The sequence below is a fragment of the Rattus norvegicus genome, chromosome 7 (assembly GCF_021556685.1).
Source record: "Rattus norvegicus strain SHRSP/BbbUtx chromosome 7, alternate assembly SHRSP_T2T, whole genome shotgun sequence".
Classification (NCBI taxonomy): Eukaryota; Metazoa; Chordata; class Mammalia; order Rodentia; family Muridae; genus Rattus; species Rattus norvegicus.
The window spans coordinates 139,157,408-139,179,051 of record NC_141540.1 but is presented as its reverse complement, the minus strand read 5'-3'; the positions used below and the strand labels follow the sequence as shown (position 1 = coordinate 139,179,051).

Sequence of the window (21,644 nt, the reverse complement as noted above, 5' to 3'; positions counted from 1 at the left end):
TCCCTGGCCATGGGGCCCAGAAGAACCACTGTGACAGCTCCTGCAAACCACTGCAGTGAATGGACACCTAGGAAGGGAGCGAGGCATCCTAACCAGATCCCTCGTGGCTGATGGAGGCCAGGGCACGCTCTCCACACGCCCCTTGAAGCACTTGATGTATGTTTTCTTTTTAAAGTGTAAGATTAGAATTAGCACTTCCTTTCATTAGTTTTAAAAAGACTGACTTAGTGTTTGATGGGAAACAGATTTCAGTCTTGAGGTGACTCCTTCAAGGCAGGCCCATGGCTACTTGATTTCCCAGCGTAAACTACAGAGGCCCACAGAGCCAGTTGCTCTGCTTGCCTCTGGGTCTCTCATGTATTAGAGAATCTAATTACTTCAGTCCTCGCCGCCAAGCTTCCTGTGTGCAACCCTCAGCCTGGGCATGCTACTCAGCTGTCTCTCAGAAATAACAGCAGCAAGGAGTCCTTTTCCAGCTCCACAGACCTTTGCACTCTCAGGATAAAGTGTGCAGCTCCTTCAGAGGATGGGAGTTCAGTACCTAGCACCCACACTAGGTGGTTCACAACTTCCTGTAACTCCAATGTCAGCATTGTCTGGCACCTTCTTCTAGCTACTACACACACACACACACACACACACACAGAGAGAGAGAGAGAGAGAGAGAGAGAGAGAGAGAGAGAGAGAGAGAGAGAGAACGCACCAGGTGTCTAGCTGTCAGTCTGGTTCCCTAGCCTTTATGACCTCAGTGTTACCAGACAAGTCCCTTACTTTGTTTTTATCTATGTATCTATGTATCTATGTATCTATGTATCTATGTATCTATCTATCTATCTATTTATCTATCTATCCATCCATCTCTATTATCTATTATCTGTCTATCTATATCTATTATCTAATCTATTATCTGTCTAATCTATTATCTGTCAGTCTAGATCTATCTATCTATCTATCTATCTATCTATCTATCTATCTATCTATCAATCATCAGTTCACCTAATCTATTATCTGTCTATCTAATCTATTGGTCATCTAATCTATCCATTTATTATCAGTCTATTTAATCTATTGATTATCTATCTATCTATCTATCTATCTATCTACCATCTGTCTATTATCTATCTATTATCAGTCTATCTAATCTATTATCTATCTATCTATCTATCTATCTATCTATCTATCTATCTATCTATCTATCTATCTATCTCAGCTTCTGCTTACCTTGGTTTATATGAGATTGCATTTTTCTGTCGTATAGTCTACTCTGAGCCTCTAAACATGTTAGACTTCATTGTTTTCTAAAAGATTTTCATCATTGCATGTTGTATTTTACTGACAATTTTCTCAGCTTCTCTTTTTTCTTTTTGCTCCCAATCTGCTTATTTTTGGCACACACACACACACACACACACACACACATATAAAATTTTTTCCCCTGTAGATTCCAGGTCTCTAGAGAAACCCTTTGTTTTGCTCTCTCTTAAACAAATCAGAGTCTGAATCCAGTATGAGTCAGGTATAGATGCCTCTGTAGGTTTTTTCTTCCTTTTTTCTGGTCATTTGGTTCTATTTTCAGGAATATTTTACACCTTTAAATGCAATGAAATACTGATGTTCTCTCACTGCAGAGAAAGGCTGCAGTTTTGTATAGCCCTCCGAGGCAGACAATCCTTTCAAATCGTCACTAGCATCTGCACTCACTGGACAATGAGTTTTATTATGGCGCTTGTCTATTCACACCATATACTTTTATCACAGCACCCCATGACAGTGCTTTTCCTCCCCTTCACCCGCTGCTGGTTCCTTTCTTCTTCTTCGTCTTCTTCTTCATCTTCTCCTCTTCCTCCTCCTCCATCAGAGGCTGTCCTTTGACTTTCTGCTTTTAGAAATAGGATCAGAGCATATCTTAAATACTGGTAAACTAATATGAAAACAGAATTTCTGCATCCGGTGTTGGTTTTTTAGCAAAAACCCAGTCATTTCTGATGACTGTTACGCAACTGCCCCTAGTAATCCTATTTTAATGAACGAGTTAAAAGTCTGCACTTACTAACAGCAGGTCAGCATATAAGGAAGCGGACAATTCAGGAACTTACTATCTTGCTCTAGTGAGTTACTGTCGTACTGGCTGTGTGACACATTCTTACTCCTAGGATTACGTGCTCTGTCACCGAGTTATTTAATGTGCTATGCTTGTTTGTTCAGAGTCTGTTCAGAAGAGAAATAAAAGCTGTCTTTCCAGACCACATGACACACGTATTCATATTTACAAAATTATAGTTTACAGAATTCTGTTGGACTAGGTGGTCCTCCCACGGGCCGGGGGACTGTGTTGGAACAGGTACCTTGAGACTGTTCCAGTCATGGTGTGTTAGACTCGAAGGCCTCCTTTATCCCTTAGTCCTGACGCCCCTTCACTTCACAGAAGGCCAGTGAGCCCCACAAGGATGAATAAGAGACCACAAGTGAGTTTACGAACTGTGTCTTGGGTTTTCTCCCACTGCACGGAGCCGTGACTTACCAGCTCTGTCCTCACATCCCACAACCAGGGAGGACCAAGCAGGCCTTTGTTTTACATCACATTTATTTCCTCCATTTTTTATCTGCTGGATTCTTTGCTTGGCAGTTAGCATGTGCCTGGCTCTCGGGTGATGTCCAAGTTCACAATCGCTGCCCATAGGTTCTGGCAAGGATGATGTCATAGCCTTTGAGTATCAGGTAACTGAGCCAGGCCCTGGAAGATAATTTACTGGTCAGCGCCGTGTGAGGCGTGCTCCTGGTGATGTGAACAGCTTCAGGCTTCTATCCAGACACCCAAGGGAAGCTACCTCTTACCATAGACTGTGCCTGAGCAGGCCCTGCCCCAAAGGGAAAGATTGCTGCTTAAGTATCGGAATCAAAAGTGGGTTTCTGGGGAACAAGAATACCCTTGTCAGGGAATAGGGAGGCAAAGTTTAGAACAGAGGCAGAAGGAACACTCATTCAGAGCCTGCCCCACATGTGGCCCATACATATACAGCCACCAAACTAGATAAGATGGATGAAGCAAAGAAGTGCAGGCTGACAGGAACTGGATGTAGATCTCTCCTGAGAGACACAGCCAGAATACAGCAAATACAGAGGCAAATGCCAGCAGCAAACCACTGAACTGAGAATAGGACCCCCGTTGAAGGAATCAGAGAAAGAACTGAAAGAGCTTGAGGGGGCTCGAGACCCCATATGTACAACAATGCCAAGCAACCAGAGCTTCCAGGGACTAAGCCACTACCTAAGGACTATACATGGACTGACCCTGGATTCTGACCTCAGGTAGCAATGAATAGCCTAGTAAGAGCACCAGTGGAAGGGGAAGCCCTTGGTCCTGCCAAGACTGAACCCCCAGTGAACGTGATTGTTGGGGGGAGGGTGGTAATTGGGGTGAGGATGGGGAGGGGAAGCCCATATAGAAAGGGAGGGGGAGGGGTTAGGGGGATGTTGGCCCGGAAACCGGGAAGGGGAATAACAATCAAAATGTAAATAAGAAATACTCAAGTTAATAAAGATAAAAAAAAGAATTCAGTTACAATGCATTTTATATTTAAAAATAAATATCATAAATATATAAAAAAGTGGGTTTCTGAGCGATAACAAAAGCTTACTGACTCATGTTTTTTGAAAGATGCAATCTTATTTTTGGATATTGGAATCTCCATCTATTTTGATTATTGGGGAAACAGGACAAAAATATTTGAAGGGGGACACTTAAGAAAATATACACTCACCCTACTAAGACTGAGGCAGATGAAACCATTTTTTCCCACCACCCACAACTCAGTCTGTGTCTTGAGGGAGATTCTCTGTAAACTGTAGGGTAGGCTGTGGGGAGGGCAAGCATCTGAGAAAGTCTTCTGCGTGTGGGGTTAGGAGTCAGATGCGCCTGAGGTAAAGAGTGTTAAGAGGGTTGAAGAAATGGCTTGTTGGTTAAGTAGTGTCTGTGGGGGTTACATCAACCCTATTATGAAATAGAATCTGAAGGCAACTGAGTCCCTTTAGATATTATGTTTTTTACCCATAGACAAACACTACTCTCACCTTTAATCAGTGAAGTCTCTCTGCAGGGCATGGTGGTGAATGCAAAGACACACGGCCACTCAGGCTCACACACGGCCACTCAGGCTCACACACGGCCACTCAGGGTCACACACGGCCACTCAGGCTCACACACAGCCACTCAAGGTCACTGTGGTCACTCAGGGTCACACACAGCCACTCAGGGTCACATATGGCCACTCAGGGTCACACAGGGCCACTCAGGGTCACACACAGCCACTCAGGGTCACACACAGCCACTCAGGGTCACACATAGTCACTCAAGGTCACTGTGATCACTCAGGGTCACACAAGGCCACTCAGGGTGCTCAAAGATAGTGTGACAGTTGAGTACACAGCCTTAAACAGGACATGTAATACCACACCCTCCTGAGGCTTAGGGAACATGGCAGAAAAGGAAAGGGAGGAATGTAGGAGCTGGAAGAGGAGGAAGGGCTGTGAGACACCGTCTCATGGGTCCATTTGACACAGCCAATGTAGCCGCGACTTCATGATGCTTATGGTTGCCTACAGTGAACTTACACAGTCTACCAACCACCAGTCATGGACTGGGAAGAATGGGGCCTACCCCTCATTACTGAACTACTGTCTACCGATGGGTTCTGGGGAGAGGCAGTCGTTTTCTTTAGCACCCACAGAAGAGATAATTCCAAACCCGCGATCCCACAGGTGATTCTGGTTAAACTCACTGGATCTTCACAGAACGTCAACAACCTAGACAAAAAGGTTCTGAGTGCGGGAAGGGAGACTTTAGGGAGGATCAGATCATAAGGGGGTGGGAGGAAGATTAGAGAGGGAGTTGTTATATGCTGTGTGAAACTGTCAGAGAACACATTTCGCCCATTGTGCATGTCTGTCTAGCGTTTGACTCTTGATACTGGATTAAGTCTCCCAAATAATGTGAGAAGTGCAAAATACCTTCTGTAAATGAACTGTGGACTCTGTGTTTGTTAGTGTTTGAACCTTTTACCATTGTGTATCTTTACCTCCAATTTTTCTCTCTGATTCTGGAACACTCTTTCCCGTACAGAACCATCTATGCCTGGTACCTTCTCTTTAGTTCTTGACCACAGAGATCAGAACAACATGGGCCAGCCCTGCCCTCACCTGTTTTCTTTTTCAACCTCGTTCCTCTGCTCTGGACTACACACCTGCTTGCCAAGATAGTTCTCTGCCATGTTGTCCCAAGAGTACCCAGGAAGTCTGGGTTCCCACTATGTATAGCAGGATAGTCAGGGAGGGTAGGCAGTGAAGGGGGAAGGATATTTGAGTAGATACCTGGAAGAAACACTGGAGACATTTCATGATGACAAAGTTTAGAGTCTAGGGTAGAAGGCTGGCTGGTCACGGGGTTGTATCCTTGGGTGTGTAGGAATGGGCTTCCGATGACTACTCTCCAGAATTTGAGCTGTGATTCTTATTTTGGGATGTAGAGAGATCTGGAGGCGTGAAGCTTCTGCATCAAATGAGAGGACTGGTAGACCATAAAGGAGAGAGATACAACTCTCTGGGTCTCTATCACGTTCTCTATTGTCTCTGGACCTTGGCATCAGCAGAAACAGGTGTCACTGACTCCGAGGTTCCAATTTCATGGTTTAAAGGTCTTTGGGGGCTGTTAGGATTAAGAGGGGTAACCCGGCAGAGCCAAGTGTTCACCAGGAAAATGCCTCTGGCTTGCTTCAGAGGAACAGGGAGATTAGATGACAGGTTTAGAAAAGCTTGGGCCAATCACAATTGTTCCATGTATGATAATTAAACTGTAATGACATTGCTTATCAGTGTTCCACATTTAGGACCAACCGAGTTAAAGCTGTTTAAAAGCCTTTGCTGGTCATGGGTGTATAGTCCTGTAACTCCAGCCACGTAGAAGGCTGAGGCAGGAGGAGCCAAAGTTCAAGGCCTGCCCAGGCTACTGAATGAATTAGAGGCCAGGCTGGGGAACTTCGTGAGAGCAATGAACAATCCCAGAAGAGAGCTGAGGATACAGCTCAGTGATAGAGCACTTGCCTGGCTCGGCCTTTGCACAGAGTCCCAGGGAATAAATGGTAGTGGCTTGGTTTTGTGAGGCCAGAGCTCTGAAAGGAACAAATTATGGTTCTGGGGAGGGGGAGGGCTCACCTTTTCCAGTTCTTGGTTTAGGCAGGTTCATGCCTGAAACATATCAGATAGATAAATTTTTAAAATCTCTACATTGACACAAAGCATGATGCTACAGTCTTTCTTCACTACTTGCTAAAAACCTTTCCGGCTGCCATGGTTAGAAGTCATTCTTGATATTTAGATTAAGTCCCTAACAGGAGGGCAGATCTTCCTCCTCAGTCTATTCTGTGGAAATATGTCCAGTGTCGGGGCACAGGACTCTCAAGTGTTCCTCCTTTTCTTCATAACCTGCTAAGGAAGCCCTGAGTTCCCTTCCGTTCTCCATGACTTTTCTTTCTGATTCCCTGTCTTTTCCTGCGTCTTTATCGTTAGCTTTGGCGTCATATGAGAGATACAGAGAAACTTAGGTTTCAAGCCTGCTCCCCAGTTCAATGAGGAGAATTTCCCAAAATCTGTTCTGATGAGGTCCAGGGGAATTTCTGATGGGGGCTCTGGATGGGGAGGAAAGCCTTAATTTAACTTTGCCATTCACCTTCAGTTGACAGCGAGGGAGGATCGACACATACTGTTTCAGGAGAGCATGGATTACAACTGTAGGCTTCTGAAGGCAGGCTCATAGCTAGCTACATGACTGGCCACCACACCCATATCCAGGTAGATGCCATCCCTTTTGCAGATCGCTAGAATAGGGACACTTACCCAGTTCTGGGGAGTACAGGTGGTATGAATGTCACAGTGCGGTTGCTCATGCCTGAGGAAGGAAATTGTTACAGAGATCTGGAAATGTCTCCCCAGTTGATAAGCGCACTTTTCTGGTTAAGGGTCTAGTGTGGGAGGAGTAGACTCAGGGTAACAGATCTGTCAGAGGAGTGTAGGCGTGGCACCAGATAGCTGTGACTCTGTCAATCTCTGCTCAGTCAGTGCTGGCCAGTCAACTGCCTCAATCTCACACAGTGCCACTGGAGGGGTCAGTTTTGGTTTCTTACTTCTTATAACATTTGTTTCGGCTATGGGAAAGAAGTGGGGCTGTGTGTGTGTGTGTGTGTGTGTGTGTGTGTGTGTGTGTGTGTGTGTAGACCAGAGGTCAACATCAGGCACTGTCTACCCTGCTTTTTTGAGACAGGATGCCTTACTGGCCTAGAATTCATCAAGTAAGGCGAGGCCAGCAAGCCTCAAAGATCTACCCATCTTTGTCTCTCCATCAATGAGGTTATAAGCACAAGCAACCACGCACCGTGGGTTCTGTGGATTGAACCCAGGTCCTCATACTTGCATGACAAGTATGTTACTGACGGAATTTTCCCCAGTCTGTGGATTTTATATTATTTGGGACAGAGTATGATGTATCCTAGGACGGCGTTGGACTCTTGCTCTTCCTGCCTCTGTCCTCTGAGTACTTAAATTATAGGCTTTACATGGTGCTAAATATTGAGCCCAGGGATTTGTGCATGCTAGGTAGAATTTCTCTTTAAGGATATTGGAAAAATAGCTGTTATACCCCAGCTCCACCTTTTCACAGTGTGGGTATTCATAGAGGGATTCCCGTGGCTCACAATGACTTCTTAGAGATCAAGTTTGCTTAGAGAAGATCCTTCAAGTAGGGGTAAGTGTCGCCCTTTGTCCTTTGACCTTAGAGCTCACTATCTAAGAAAATATTGTGTGCCAACATCTCACAATGGATTCTACCAGACCATAGTTCCTTGCTCCAGAGTGGGCTTGATGGACCAGGCCTGAAGAAAGATCAGAGGGGTTTTTTTTCTAGACTATTTAAATATTCCCAGGATTTGAACTTCTATGAGTTCTATTCTGTGGAGAAGCCCCCTCCCCGCCTAATCTTCAGGATATTACCCCCTTGCCTACCAACCCTTTCATGGCATTTGGAGGCCCTTGAACTAATCTCATTTCATCCTGACAGACAGATTAGCAGCTTTGGTATCACAGGAGAGACAGATCTGGATCCTAAGAACTCAAGCCCGCCCTTGGACTCTTGCGTAAGATTGTGCCCCTTAGCAAGAGACCTGGATGATTAGAATAAGTACAGAAATAGAGTGGAACCACAACAGATGGGTTCTCTTCTTGGATGAGTAGAGGGAAGAACCCCAAGTGTGTCTTTGTTGATAATCCCAGACACTTGTATATTTTGGGAACTAAAGTTTGGACTGGAGCGAGAACTCAGTGGTTAAAAGCAATTGCCGTCTTTTCTGATGACCAGAGCTTCCAGTACCCACAGTGGGTAGCCTACAACCATCTATAACTCCAGTTCTAGCAGATATGATGGCCTCTGAAGGTACACACACACACTCACACACACATTTACTCACACTCACACACACACTCACTCACACACATACTCACACACACTCACACTCACACATACTCAACTCACACACACTCACATTCACACACACTTACACTCACACTCACACACACTCACACACACACTCACACTCTCACACACACTCACACTCACACACACACTCACACTCACACACATACTCACACACATTCACACTCACACACACTCAACTCACACACACTCACATTCACACACACTTACACTCACACACACTCACACACACTCACACTCTCACACACACTCACACACACTCACACACACTCACACTCTCACACTCACACACACTCACACACACTCACACTCTCACACACACTCAACTCACACACACATTCACACACTTACACTCACACACACACACTCACACTCACACACACTCTCACACACTCAACTCACACACACTCACATTCACACACACTTACACTCACACTCACACACTCACACTCACACTCACACACACACTCTCACACACTCACACTCACACACTCAACTCACACACACTCACATTCACACACACTTACACTCACACACACACTCACACTTACTCACACTCACACACTCACACTCACACTCACACTCAACTCACACACACTCACATTCACACAACACACTCACACACACTCACACTCACACTCACATACACATTCACACACACTCACACTCTCACACACTCACACACACTCACACTCTCACACACACTCAACTCACACACACATTCACACACACTTACACTCACTCACACACACACTCACACTCACACTCACACACACACTCACACACACTCACACTCTCACACACACTCAACTCACACACACATTCACACACACACTCACACTCACACACTCACACTCTCACACACACTCACATTCACACACACTCAACTCACACACACTCACATTCACACACACTCACACTCACACACACTCACACTCACATACACATTCACACACACTCACACTCACACACACTCACACACACACTCACACTCACACACACTCAACTCACACACACTCACATTCACACACACTCACACACACTCACACACACTCACACACACTCACACACACTCACACTCACACACACTCAACTCACACACTCATATTCACACACACTTACACTCACACACACACTCTCACACACACTCACACTCACACACACATTCACACACACACACACACACACACACAGAAGTCTTTAAAAGAATTGTAACTTGGTTCCTAATTCCATGCTAACCTCTCCAATCTCTCTTCCCGACTAAGCCCTTCGTACAGAACCAGAGAACTGGAAAAGCTGTTCTGTGCCGTGTATGGCCTCTCCACTGCAAAGAGCCACGCCTGACTGAGTACTAAGAGTTCTCAGTCTCTCAAGAGTCATTCCTTACGCCTCAAGATCCTTTCATTACTGTCCAAGAGCTTTGGCCGGAAGGACATGGCCCTTCCACAATCATATACTGAAGCCAAATCCCTGTCGTGATGGTTTTTGGAAGTACAGCTTTGGAAGGTGGTCAGACCCTAAACCAGAGTTCTCAGATTAGTGAGATTAGTGTCTTTATAAAAGACAATGCCTGTCCCGTTTCTGCTATGCCTCACCCCACCGCCACCCCCACAAAATAATTGAAAGGAGAGACATGATCCAGAAAGTAGCCTGGTTCTGGTCAGTAGAGGAGAGGCAGCTAAGACCTGCCTGGACCCCATTATAAAATTAAATTGTTCTGGGGGCTGTCTAACTTCCAGAACCAGGAGGAATACATTTCTGTGGTTTATGAGCCATTAGTGCTACATTCTGTGGCAATAGTGTTAACCAAGAGAGCGGTGACCAGGCTGCACGGAGTAGGAAAGGGGCTTCCGGGAAAGCCAGGCTCAGCCTGATGGGAAGGAAGCCAGAGTCCATCTGTGATCCAGATAGCAGATCGTCAGATGAGACTCTGGGGCAAACTCTTTACCCTCAAATTCCATCCCTCATTCCCTATCCAGGCCTTTTCATTTTCTTCATTTACCTCGAGTCCGAGCATCTTCTTGAAGCTGAAAGAGAAGGAGGATTGAGCGGTCAGAGACTTCGGTTGGTTTCCCTGGATGTTCAGTGTGCTGGCTACAGGTTGGTCAGATGTAGAGGCTGTCAGATGTGTACTTGGGAAACACAAACATGTGGGAGTGAAGCTCTATGTTCCCTAGCAGCAGAGCCCATGTTGTTTATGATTAAGATGATGCCTCATATGCACTATGTGGCCCATATACTCTGAGTGCCTAAAGCATGTAGAGATTTCTGAACATCCCAGCAGCACATACGGATGAGCTTAACTTATTTTTCTTCAGCTTTTCTGCTTCGACTTTTCTTCTCCCCCTTTGCTTTCCTCATGAGACATCAGTGACTCTCTGTAGACTTGGAAAGGGCCTTTTGCAAGTCCTTTCTACTCACTGCAGAGTACACACAGCTGCTGGCGGGTCATTTTGGTCCTCCTGAGCTCATGCAAGGCACCCAGATGGTTGCTCTAGTGCGGGTCTGAGCTTTGTCTAGTAAGAAATAAGGACTGTCCCGGTTCCCACCGTTCATGGTCTCTTTTGCTTGACTTCTTTCTAAAAAAGATTTATCTTTCTTTTATGTGTACGATTGTTTTCCCAGCATGTATTGGTATGTCCCACAGTGCCTGTGGAGGCCAGAGGAGGGTGCGGTACCCGTGGAACTGGAGTTACAGTTTTGTTAGCTGCCTGTGGGTGCTGGGAACCCTCGCCGAGAGCAGTAACCATTCTTAACCGCAGAAACATCTCTCCAGCACTATGCTTGATTTATCTTAGCATTTGTGTTCAAACAATCTCTCTTACACCATGGCTGGGTTATCTTGTCTGAACCAACACGAAGGATCTATCAGGGAAGAGACTGCAAGAGAAAGCACCAGAGAGGCTTTCTGCAAGGGATGGGGGAACAGATGGACTGTTAACTTCACATACACTCGGAGAAGCTGTAAGCCAACACACACAAGTTTCGCTTCTGTGAAAAAGGGTTCTGTTTGCAGGAGACTGTTGTCTTGGGAGATTGAAATTCCAGGTAGGGAGAAGGTGTCTTGACCCCAGAGGCAAAACAAAACAAAACACACCCCGTGAGACTGTGAGGCTTCTGATCTCCATTGAGAGTCTATTTTACCTCAGTCAGAAGCAAAGCCTGCTAAGATTTTCAAGAGAGGAAGTTCCAGACATCACAGCAGGACAATGTTGTGGCTACGGGGGCCACAGAAAGGGACATTGTTCTGGGGACTGAAGCAATCTTGATGGTGAAGTAGGATCTGAGACACTTCAGCATTTTGGTCAAGTTAGGCTCTGGGGAAAGGTAAGCAGTATGGTGCTTGCTTCAATGTAACGTTTAAACATTTGATCCGTGTTTAGAAAAGAAATTGAACTCTGTGTAGAGAACACAAGTTTAAACCTGGGCTAAAATTTGCACCTCCTGCAGTTAATAGGCAGACTACCTCCCAGGGCAGTTTATCATACTACCTGGAGGGGGTCTCCTCAATGTATTCTCTGAGCAGCATTTCATATAGCCAGATCAAGAATTTCTGCTGAGAGAATTTCAGGTAAGTTCATCTTTTCCCCAGTATTTTACTATAGTTTCTCAGAGGGGGTTCTTCTCGTCTCGGTTGCTTAGGATGACAAGTCAGTCATATAAAACTTTGAAATGAAAACCTTGGAAAGGGTTCACATCTCAGCAAGGCATGGGGAAAAAAGGAATGTTAAGCTCCAGGGAATTTAGAAAACCAAAATAACCTTACCTCCTTTTGTATTCCTTTAAAGGCCATTAGCACCTGACAGGGGCAAAAAGGTTAGCATTACAAAGTATCACTTTATTAGAGGGAACTTATATAGAAAATTAAGTCACCTAACCTCCCAGGTTATATTATAACCTGATTGCCACGTTGTGTGCAGTGTGAGTTCCACCTACTAGGGCTTTCTAGCCCCAGGAATAGCCCCCAATGAGTTCAACTCTACATAGATCTCTAGGCTATCATTTTTGCATGTGGTGACTGAATTTTATTAATCTATTTAAAAATACCTGGGCTGGGAGGAGAATGTTAAGGAAACTGAGAACCAAACATTCAAACATCTGAGCCTAAGGGTACCATTCTCATTCAAACCACCACATGAGGTCAGTGGTCGGTACCGGGAAGGTGCTGTATCCATCCCACACCTCCATGCCCATGAGCACTCTAAGAACAATGTTTATCTATTGGCATGATGAGACACCATGACCAAGGTAACTTCTAGAAGAAATAATTTGTACAGGGCTTAAAGTTCCAGAGAGTTTGACTCCATGGCCATCACGGTAGACAGCCCAGAAGCAGGCAGGCATGGTTTTGGAGCAGTAGCTAAGAGTACTACTTGATCTGCGTGTACAGATCGGGTACGGGGGATAGGGGAGAGGAGAGAGGGGAGAGGGGAAAGGAGAGAGAGAGGAATAGGATGGACTTTTGAAACCTCATTGCCTGCTTCCCAGTGACACACCTCCTCCAAGAAGGCCACACCACCTAATCCTTCCCAAGCAGTTCCATTAACTAAAGACCAAGTATTCAAACAAATGAGCCTATGTGGGCCATTGTAGCTTGTCTTTTTACTACTCTGTGGGTTCTTCTTTTTCCCACCCTTTATCCCCCCAGTTTCACCCCATCACCAGATCTGTGTCTGTGTGTGTGTGTGTGTGTGTGTGTGTGTGTGTGTTTAAGAAACCAAAATTCCAGAGCAAAATTCTCACTACATTTCCCCCTTTTTGCTTTAAGTTATCAGTTATGCTGGGTGTAGCAGGACATTATAAACACAGACATTATCAGTGAAATCAGTGTTTTCTGGGTCAGTGGCCGAGGTTTTCCGGAGACCTCTTCTGCTCAGTTCTAATCTTGTCGGTTTTGATGGTTTCCACAGCCTTTCATTTCTGTGGCAATATCAGCAAATCTGCATCCCCAACACAAAACTTTCAAAGGCTTCTGTTCTGATGTTAACACATCCCTACGGTACATAGGCTGATTTAATGACACAGTTTTTTTTTTCTGTAACCCAGTTTTTTTCGGCTGCTGCTGATCCTTTCTTGTTAACATTCAGAATATTTAAAGTTAACAGAGCACTATGTAGTCCATCCTTGCGGGGGGAGGGTCTTTATCCTTCACTTTTGTTTTCTAAGCATTTCCTTTAAGGTGCCATTAGATCCTTCTACAATTGGCTGTCCTGAAGGTTTGTGTGGTATGCCTGTAATGTGCTTTATATTACAATATGTAAAGAATTGCTTCATCTTACCGGAGACATATGCAGAGATATTGTCAGTTGATTTGTACAGGCATCCCCACCGTAGCCATTACTTCCAGTAAATGTGTAATTACAGAATCAGCCTTCTCAGAACTCAAAGCAGTTGCCCACTGCAACCCTGAGCATGTATTGACGGTAGGGTGCAGACTTTAGTTTTCCCAATTTTGCAAGATGGGACACACCCATCTGCCAGATTTCATTTCTTTTGGTGTCCCTAGGGTTACTCCCTGCAGGTAATGGAGTTTGGTTATACGGGGGAATAAGTGAGACATTTCCTTACAATGTCCTTGGCTTGCTGGCAGGTGAGAGAATTCTTTTTCTTTGAACCTTGGCTGTTAACGTGCTGTTTTTCATGAAATTTTGAGGCTTCCAACACATTTCCACATTGGACCCGGCAAGCCTGTGTGAGACCTAATGTGGGTGATCTATGGTGAATAGTTTCTACTTAGGATTGTCTGTCATATTTGTAATAAATATAAGTTAATTCTGAATTATCCAGAATAAATCCAGCAGTTTCTATATGCAGAGCAACTCCTTCTGCATATTGAAGGTTAAGTAATTATATCAAGAGACTTAGGAAAAGCTAATAATACTGTAAGAGCTGCAAAAAGCTCTGATTTTTTTGAGCTGAAGTATATATATGTATATATACACACACACACACACTATATATATATATATATATATATATATATATATATATATATATTTACTTTGCTCATTTGGTCTGATGTATAGCCTGACATTCCTAACTTACTGGCATCAGTATAGAATGTGGGTACTTCAGGCCATTCTCACGCAAACTGACACACACATCAAGCTGGAGAGAGAGGCTGAGAAGGATGTGTGAACACACCACCAAGCTGGGTACCCTCAGGTGGGAAGATGGCCAGAACCTGCTGCTTCTGCACTCACAGGCAGGCATACCTTGCTACATTGCTCGTGTTGTAGCTTACAGGGCTCACAGTTGGCTAACACTGCTGCTGTCTTTCCCCCCTAGCAGCCGTTACAGCACTTCCCAATCTTACGGAAGCTGCTCAGGAAGTTTCCTGATAAGCACCCTTGCTATCCCCATGTTATGTGACCAAAGAACGTGGTCTTCAGCAATGGGGTTTTACTATTAGGTTCTGGGGGTCGTGGCAATCGTTTTTATTGTTTTGGGGGGCTCCTTGGACACCTCTGACCAACAACTTGGGAGGTGTTATACCATATCTGGCCTTTGGGTTTTATCTGATAATCTACAACTGACCTTTAGGAGAATTATCCCCAGTGTAAGAAAACTTCATTAAATTCTTCTATATAAGTTGGTAATGGTGGTGCATGCCTTCAATCCCAGCATTCTGGAGGCCGAGGCAGGTGAATCTCTGTGAGTGTGAGGCTAGCCTGGTCTACATAAACAATTCTAGGCCATTCAGAACTGCTCAATAGAGAGACCCTGTCTCAAAAGGATCAAAACAATCTTTTTAAAATATAAGTATAAAGCGAGTGGACTTTGAATACAGAGTCTTGATCTGCTTTTATTTGTCTGTTAATTAAAAAAAAAAAAGAAAGCATTGCTGTATCTAGAGATCTTGGTTGGTAGTTATTTACTTTCAGGACCTTAGATGTGTCAATCCACATCCCCCTGGCCTTGAGCATCACTAATGAGAAGTCACTGGTTTGAGAATAGCCCGGCGTACATGCCTGACTGAAAAAAAAAAAACAATAAAAAACAGTAATTATACAGCTAGTCAAAGGTAGAAACTTTCTGAAGGGACTTCAGCAGCACAGAAAAATCACTGCGAGAACTGACAAAGGGTGTTACATGCATCAGAGTCTGCACAGCAAGGGAAGGGGTCTCCAGGGTGAAGAGGCGGTTACAGGATGAGGGGAAGGGTCTGCCAACCACACAACAGAGGGGACTGATATCTACACAAAACTGCAAAAACCAAACACCACACCCTCCCAAATCTCCCAGTCAGCGAATGGTTAATAGACTGAACGTTCGATTCTCAAAAGAGGGAACAGAATGTTGTCGAGTAAACAGTTCAAACAGTGTTACCATTTTTAGCCTTCGGGGAAATTAAAACTACAGCGGTTCCATCAATAGCCACACAGTGGTACTCAAACGTGCCGTTACACAGACCTCCGCTAACTGGAGTGTTTTCTGTCCGTGGCCCTGGGGACAGAAGGTCCTCCTTCAATCTGTATCTTGGAGATAGTTTTCCACGGGGTTCCATCTCCCTATTGCAGGGGCTGTTGCAGGGAGAGAACTCGGAACTGGGGCTCATCTGCAGCGTTCTTTTCCAACCTGAGTTTTCTTTTAAACCCTTGCAGATGGAGGTAGTAGATAACATCTAAATCATTTAAACTGGCTTGGGAATGCAGCCACACCAACGTTTACCGTGGGGGATCAGAGCACAGCTGCGGCGCGTTGAGCCCACGCACGTCGAGCCCACGGGAGAGGCCAAAGCTGCGCTGACGAGTCCGTGGCGGCCCCTTAGCACTGAGGGGTTCAACAGCTGTGAAACCAAACACCACAAACGGGACTCCTGACAGGGCCAGAATGGTGGGTGTTGGAAGCTGCACAGAGATGTACAGAATGGGGGTGCGTTGGGGCTCAGAGAGTGAAAGGGACAGGATGTGACTCTTCATCATTAAAGGGAGGAAAATTAGCCCCTCCCTTTCTCCCATGTCCCCGTGCTGTCAAAAGCAACCCGTGGACTTACCTGCTCCCACAGGGTTTCAGTGATTATCAAATCTTTTTCCTGTTGAAACAACAGACAAGCCTTGAAAACATTATCCCAACTCTCCACGAACCTGGCCTGACATAACACGTAAGCGGTGGGTAAAGAGATATTTCTTGGAACTGAGGTGACATTCTAGAAGATATTCTATTCCTCCCCAACCCCCACCCTAAGTAGCTGAGAGCCTCAATAACAGCCGTTCACATTTACCTGCCTTAGCAACATCCCATAGCCTGGCCCGGAACCACCAGGTACAGAAGCGGCGTGGGAACTGTGACCTGGCCTTGCTACTAGGTGACCTACCGGCCTCTCAAAGACCCAAACCACAAAGCCTATGTGTCCCAAAGATATAAGATTTGGCACCCAGTTTTTCTCTTCTCCCCCCACACTCCGGGAGCCCCCACAAAACCAACGCATGTGGCCGACTCACTCACCCGGGGCTTCATTGTCTGTTCAATGGATGTGCTGAAAATAAAGAAATCTTATGAGGAAGACAAGCCAATTCCAGTGTACCAGTGGGAATTCTTAAATTTTAGAAATACTCGTTACCCTACATCTCCTATCTCCCGCCCCCTGCTGCCCCGGAACTCTTGTCTTCTGGGTATGCCGGGTTATTATACAGAGCGTCGAGAATGCCACGGGTCCGCTGTGCTAAAGGTGGTACCTACCATTCTCCTGCCCATATAGCCGCTTCCCACTCTTGTCTTTGACCTGCGTAGGCCCCCTTGGAGGAGGCGCCTGCAATTATAAAACCGCAGTCTTTGTGTCCCCAAGTGTGTTCTAGTTTTCCTTGGTGACTTCTGATGGAGTTGGGGTGGTCTGCTGAGGAAGAACTGGAAAAAGGCTTGGCTCACCCCGGGGAGCAGAACTGAAGGTCTTGTTTTCCTCAAGTGTTGTATCTTAGGAGACGGAATTCCCAGGGTGGAGGGATGGCTCAGTGGTTAGGAGCACTGACTGCTCCTCAGAGGTCCCGAGTTCAAGTCCCAGCAACCACATGGTGGCTCACAACCATCTGTAATGGGATCTGATGCCCTCTTCTGGTGTGTCTGAAGGCAGCTACAGTGTATTTACATAATAAATAAATTTTTTAAAAAAGGAAGTACAATTCCAGGGACAGAACAATACAAGGGTGGTGCAGTACAGGGGCATAGTGTCAAAATGAAGTGAGTTACAGGCCAAACCTCAGTAGTGCATCTGTGGTCCAGTAAGGTCTTATTCCTAAGTACTACGAGAATGCCAGCGTCACCCCGGAGAGGGAGGGGCTGAGGATGGGGTAGGTAGTATCTGATTGGAGAGGGGACTGGAATAAAGTCCATTCAGATCTTATGGCCGTGTGTGGACTGTGTAGGAGTGACACAAGAACCAGGGACTGGCAATGATCAGGAAGAGGCCATTCCCTCCTAGACCTGCTTCGGGCTTCTCTGGATAGAGCCCCTTGGACAGGATTTGACAAGAGAGGGGAAGGTGAATGGAGGGGAAAACACGGTTAAGAACCTGAGGACCCTGCTGTCTCTGTCTTGGGTCCTGCTTGAACTGTCCTTGTCATCAGAAGTAGCTTTTCCAAGGGAAAACATAAACGCCTGTAATCTCAAGAAGTCTGGGGACACAGAGGACAGCGAAGGATCCCCAAAGGATGTTGAGCCCCAGAAGATCTCTGCGTAAGACAGGACCCTTAATGAGCAACGTGTTAGAACAGGGCAGACATTGTCCTAGGATTCCTACAGGTGATTCACGCGATTCCTCCATGGAATCTGAGCACAGATGGTCCTCATTCAAGCCATGGCCCTGTCCTAAAATACCCTTCCTTCTCTCCCTCGGCGTTCTGTGCTCCAGGGGTAAAGAGAACAAATTAGGATCCACAGGGGCTTTGCTTATGGAGGCACTTTATTTTAGTTATATGTAGGGGTGTGTGTGTGGTGTCTGTGGTGTGTGTGTGTGTGTGTGGTGTGTGTGTGTGTGTCTGTGTGTCTGTGGTGTCTATGTGTGTGTGTGGTGTGTGTGTGTAGTGTGTGTGTGTGTGTGTGGTGTCTATGTGTGTGTGTGGAGTGTGTGTGTGTGGTGTATGTGTGTGTGGAGTGTGTGTGTGTGGTGTCTGTGTGTGGTGTGTGTGTCTGTGTGTGGTGTCTCTGTGTGTGTGTGTGTCTGTGTGTGTGTGGTGTGTGTGTGTGTCTGTGTGTAGTGTCTGTGGTGTGTGTGGTGTCTGTGTGTGGTGTGTGTGTGTGGTGTGTGTGTGTGTGGTGTGTGTGTGTGGTGTGTGTGTGTGTGTGTGGTGTCTGTGTGTGGTGTGTGTGTGTGTGTGGTGTCTGTGTGTGGTGTGTGTGTTTCTGTGTGTGGTGTCTGTGGTGTGTGTGTGTGTGGTGTCTGTGTGTGTGTGTGTGTGTGTGTGTATGTGTGTGCATGTCTGTGTGTGGTGTGTAGGCCAGAGGCATTTGATCACTTTGGAACTGGAGTTAAGTGACTGAGCTGTTTGACATGGATGCTGGGAATTGAACTTGGGTCCTTTCAAGAACAGTCTCTGCTCTTAAACACTGAGCCATTTTTTTTCCATCCCATGTTGATATTTAATCCAAATTCTTTAAAACAGAGATGGTGACTAATCATGCTCGGTAAGGACAGTGGGACAAGTCTCTCCCCCCCTCCTCTCTTTCTGTGTGTGTGTGTGTGTGCGCACATGTGTTTGTGCTGTCATTAAGCTAGAACAACAAAGATGAGAGGGACTCAGAAGAAGACTGAGCCTTCATGAACTGAGTCCCGGCCTGCGTTCTGTCTGCAGACACCCTGTGCCTGCAGTGTGAGTATGTGAAAGGCCCACTCCATGCGCAGCAGATCAGGCTGTGATACACGCTTAGTCACCAGGAAAGGCTTGGATTCCGACTCAGATCTGCCTGACCCCACCATAGCATTTCGATTGCTTACAACCTGCTGGCTTTGTAGTTGAGCTCTAGGAGAGCGGATTACAGTTGGAAGAGTGGAACTTTGGGCCACAATTCTAGTCTTTTCAAATCTCTTTGCCTAGATAAGTTCATTTTCTCATCTATAAAACGAGGGGAATGACCTGAGTTCTGGGGGGGGGGGGTTGGAGACTTATAGGAAGGCCTTTGCAGTGGTTAAGTTCATTCCAAACATTGTGATTCGTGTTATCTGTTCAATGTCTTGTATTCTTATATTGCCAATAAATCAACAACAACAACAACAACAACAACAGCAGCAACAACAACAACAGCAACAACAACAACACTTCAGGAGAGAGCCCACAACGTCGGCATGGCTTATGTGCGTATTCATATAAAACTATAAGACACCTGGCATTGTCTTCTTGGCGTCAGGAGCTCTGCAGGAGACACCTCTCCTATTTGCAGAGCTTCAGCCTCTCAGTTCCTTGCTCGATCTCGGCAAATCTAACCACCCAGAGCTCTTAGGACAGGCAGTTACGAGCCCATGAGAGGCCCTCTCTCTCTCTGTCCTAATTCATACAATGTCTTGTCCCAGAACATCTGTCACATGCTTTAAGGACTTAAGCCAAGTGCCAGTTTCTTCCTGAAACTTCCTTGATATATAAAAGCAAACTCTATTTCTCTTTTCATTTTAGCTAACATCGCCCAGGTCTCCCACTTAGCCCCTTTTATTTAACAGAAATGCCCTTTTTGTTTTATCTTGTCTTTTTCTATCCTATTCCAAGGGAAGCATGTATTTTATATTGTTTTTATTTTATGTGTGTCAGTGTTTTGCCTGCACGCACGTTTACGTGAAGGTGTCTGATTTTGGAGTTACAGAAAGTTGAGAATTAGCTTGTAGGTGCTAGGATTTGAACCCAGGTCCTCTGGAAGAACAGCCAATGTTCTAAACCACCAGCCTTCTCTCCAATACGGAAACATGATTTTGAATGTCTGGCTTTGATTCACACTAGGAAGGACACAAAGTGCTTGGAGAGCATTGGCTCCGGGATGATCAGTGTTTAAAGGATGAAGTGCCCAGACGACCCATGGAGGAACAGCAGAGCAAGCCCACCTTCTTGGCTAGAGTGGAAAGACTGTTGTCCCTTCTACCGAGAAGATTATGGGGACACAATATGTCCTCATTTACCACACCCTAGGTACAGCCAGATGATGGGAGCGGGGAGCTGCTTCTCCTCCCGTAGATCAATGTAAGCCCAGGGCCTTTCCTCGTGAGAGCAGTGCACACTACCTTCTTTGCTGCTCAGATGTCATTCCTGCCTTTGTTTTTGGGATGGCCAGGCCCCTGCAGTTGAAGATGGAGACAGTTTCAGGCCCTGAAATAAATAAGAGGAGACTCTTAGGCACACGGTAAGAACATACTTATTTCTGCACAGGAACCTATGTCATGGTGTGTGTGTGTGTGTGTGTGTGTGTGTGTGTGTGTGTGTATAGGGGAGGTATGTGTAAAGAACGCTCTCCTTCATGACCTGAAGAAATCAGATTTAACATTGTAGGAAGGGGGCTGGCCAGAGACTCCTTGATCTGAGAGAAGACCTAAGACAATAACAGGAAGGATCATACGGTGAATTCGGACTCAGTCATCTGCTAAGGGCAGAAACCTGGGCAGAGGTCAGTCAGCTCTCGCTGTCAATCACTTTGAAAAGGGGGAAGGAAAACCCACAGTCAACATGCTTGGGTCTGCAAGGCCAAAGCAGAAACCCAGATGAGGAACAAGCCTGCCTTTGGTGGGGACCCGTTCTACTCTTCCTGCCAACTCCTCCTCACCATCCACACCATCAGAGACCAGGCCAGCAGCCCAGCAACTCACCTGACCATGTTCCACACCCTTCCCCTTACGCTTCCTCCCTTCTGAACCCCATATCACAACCTTCCTCTGCTGCTGACCCTTGCCTCCCAACACTTTGTGACTTCAGCTATGACATCATAGATGTGGGGCAGGGATCAGCTCAGGCCTAGCTCACCTCGGGCCCTGCCACCTCCACATTGGTGAAACAAAGGGACGATATAAAATTTTAAGTTTAATTTCTGAAGACTTTGCCTCCTCGTGTTCCTCTATTAATTTTATAAAACATCCGCTGACCTTTAGAGGGAGCCCCAAAGCAGACTCTACCTTCTGTTCTGAGTTTCAAAAGAGGGC

At 45.8% G+C, this 21,644-nt stretch overlaps 1 long non-coding RNA gene across 1 annotated transcript; it reads right to left on the bottom strand.

Moving 5' to 3' along the window:
* Nucleotides 1–2,566: 2,566 nt before the first annotated feature.
* Nucleotides 2,567–21,352, bottom strand: C7h12orf54 (similar to human chromosome 12 open reading frame 54). The gene is made up of 10 exons (NR_036618.2): nt 21,315–21,352; nt 20,736–20,820; nt 16,985–17,015; nt 16,533–16,571; nt 12,303–12,335; nt 10,539–10,563; nt 6,889–6,940; nt 6,208–6,240; nt 5,368–5,545; nt 2,567–2,734 (listed from the first exon to the last, which is right to left on the bottom strand). It is a non-coding gene; the product is annotated as a similar to human chromosome 12 open reading frame 54 (long non-coding RNA).
* Nucleotides 21,353–21,644: the final 292 nt, after the last annotated feature.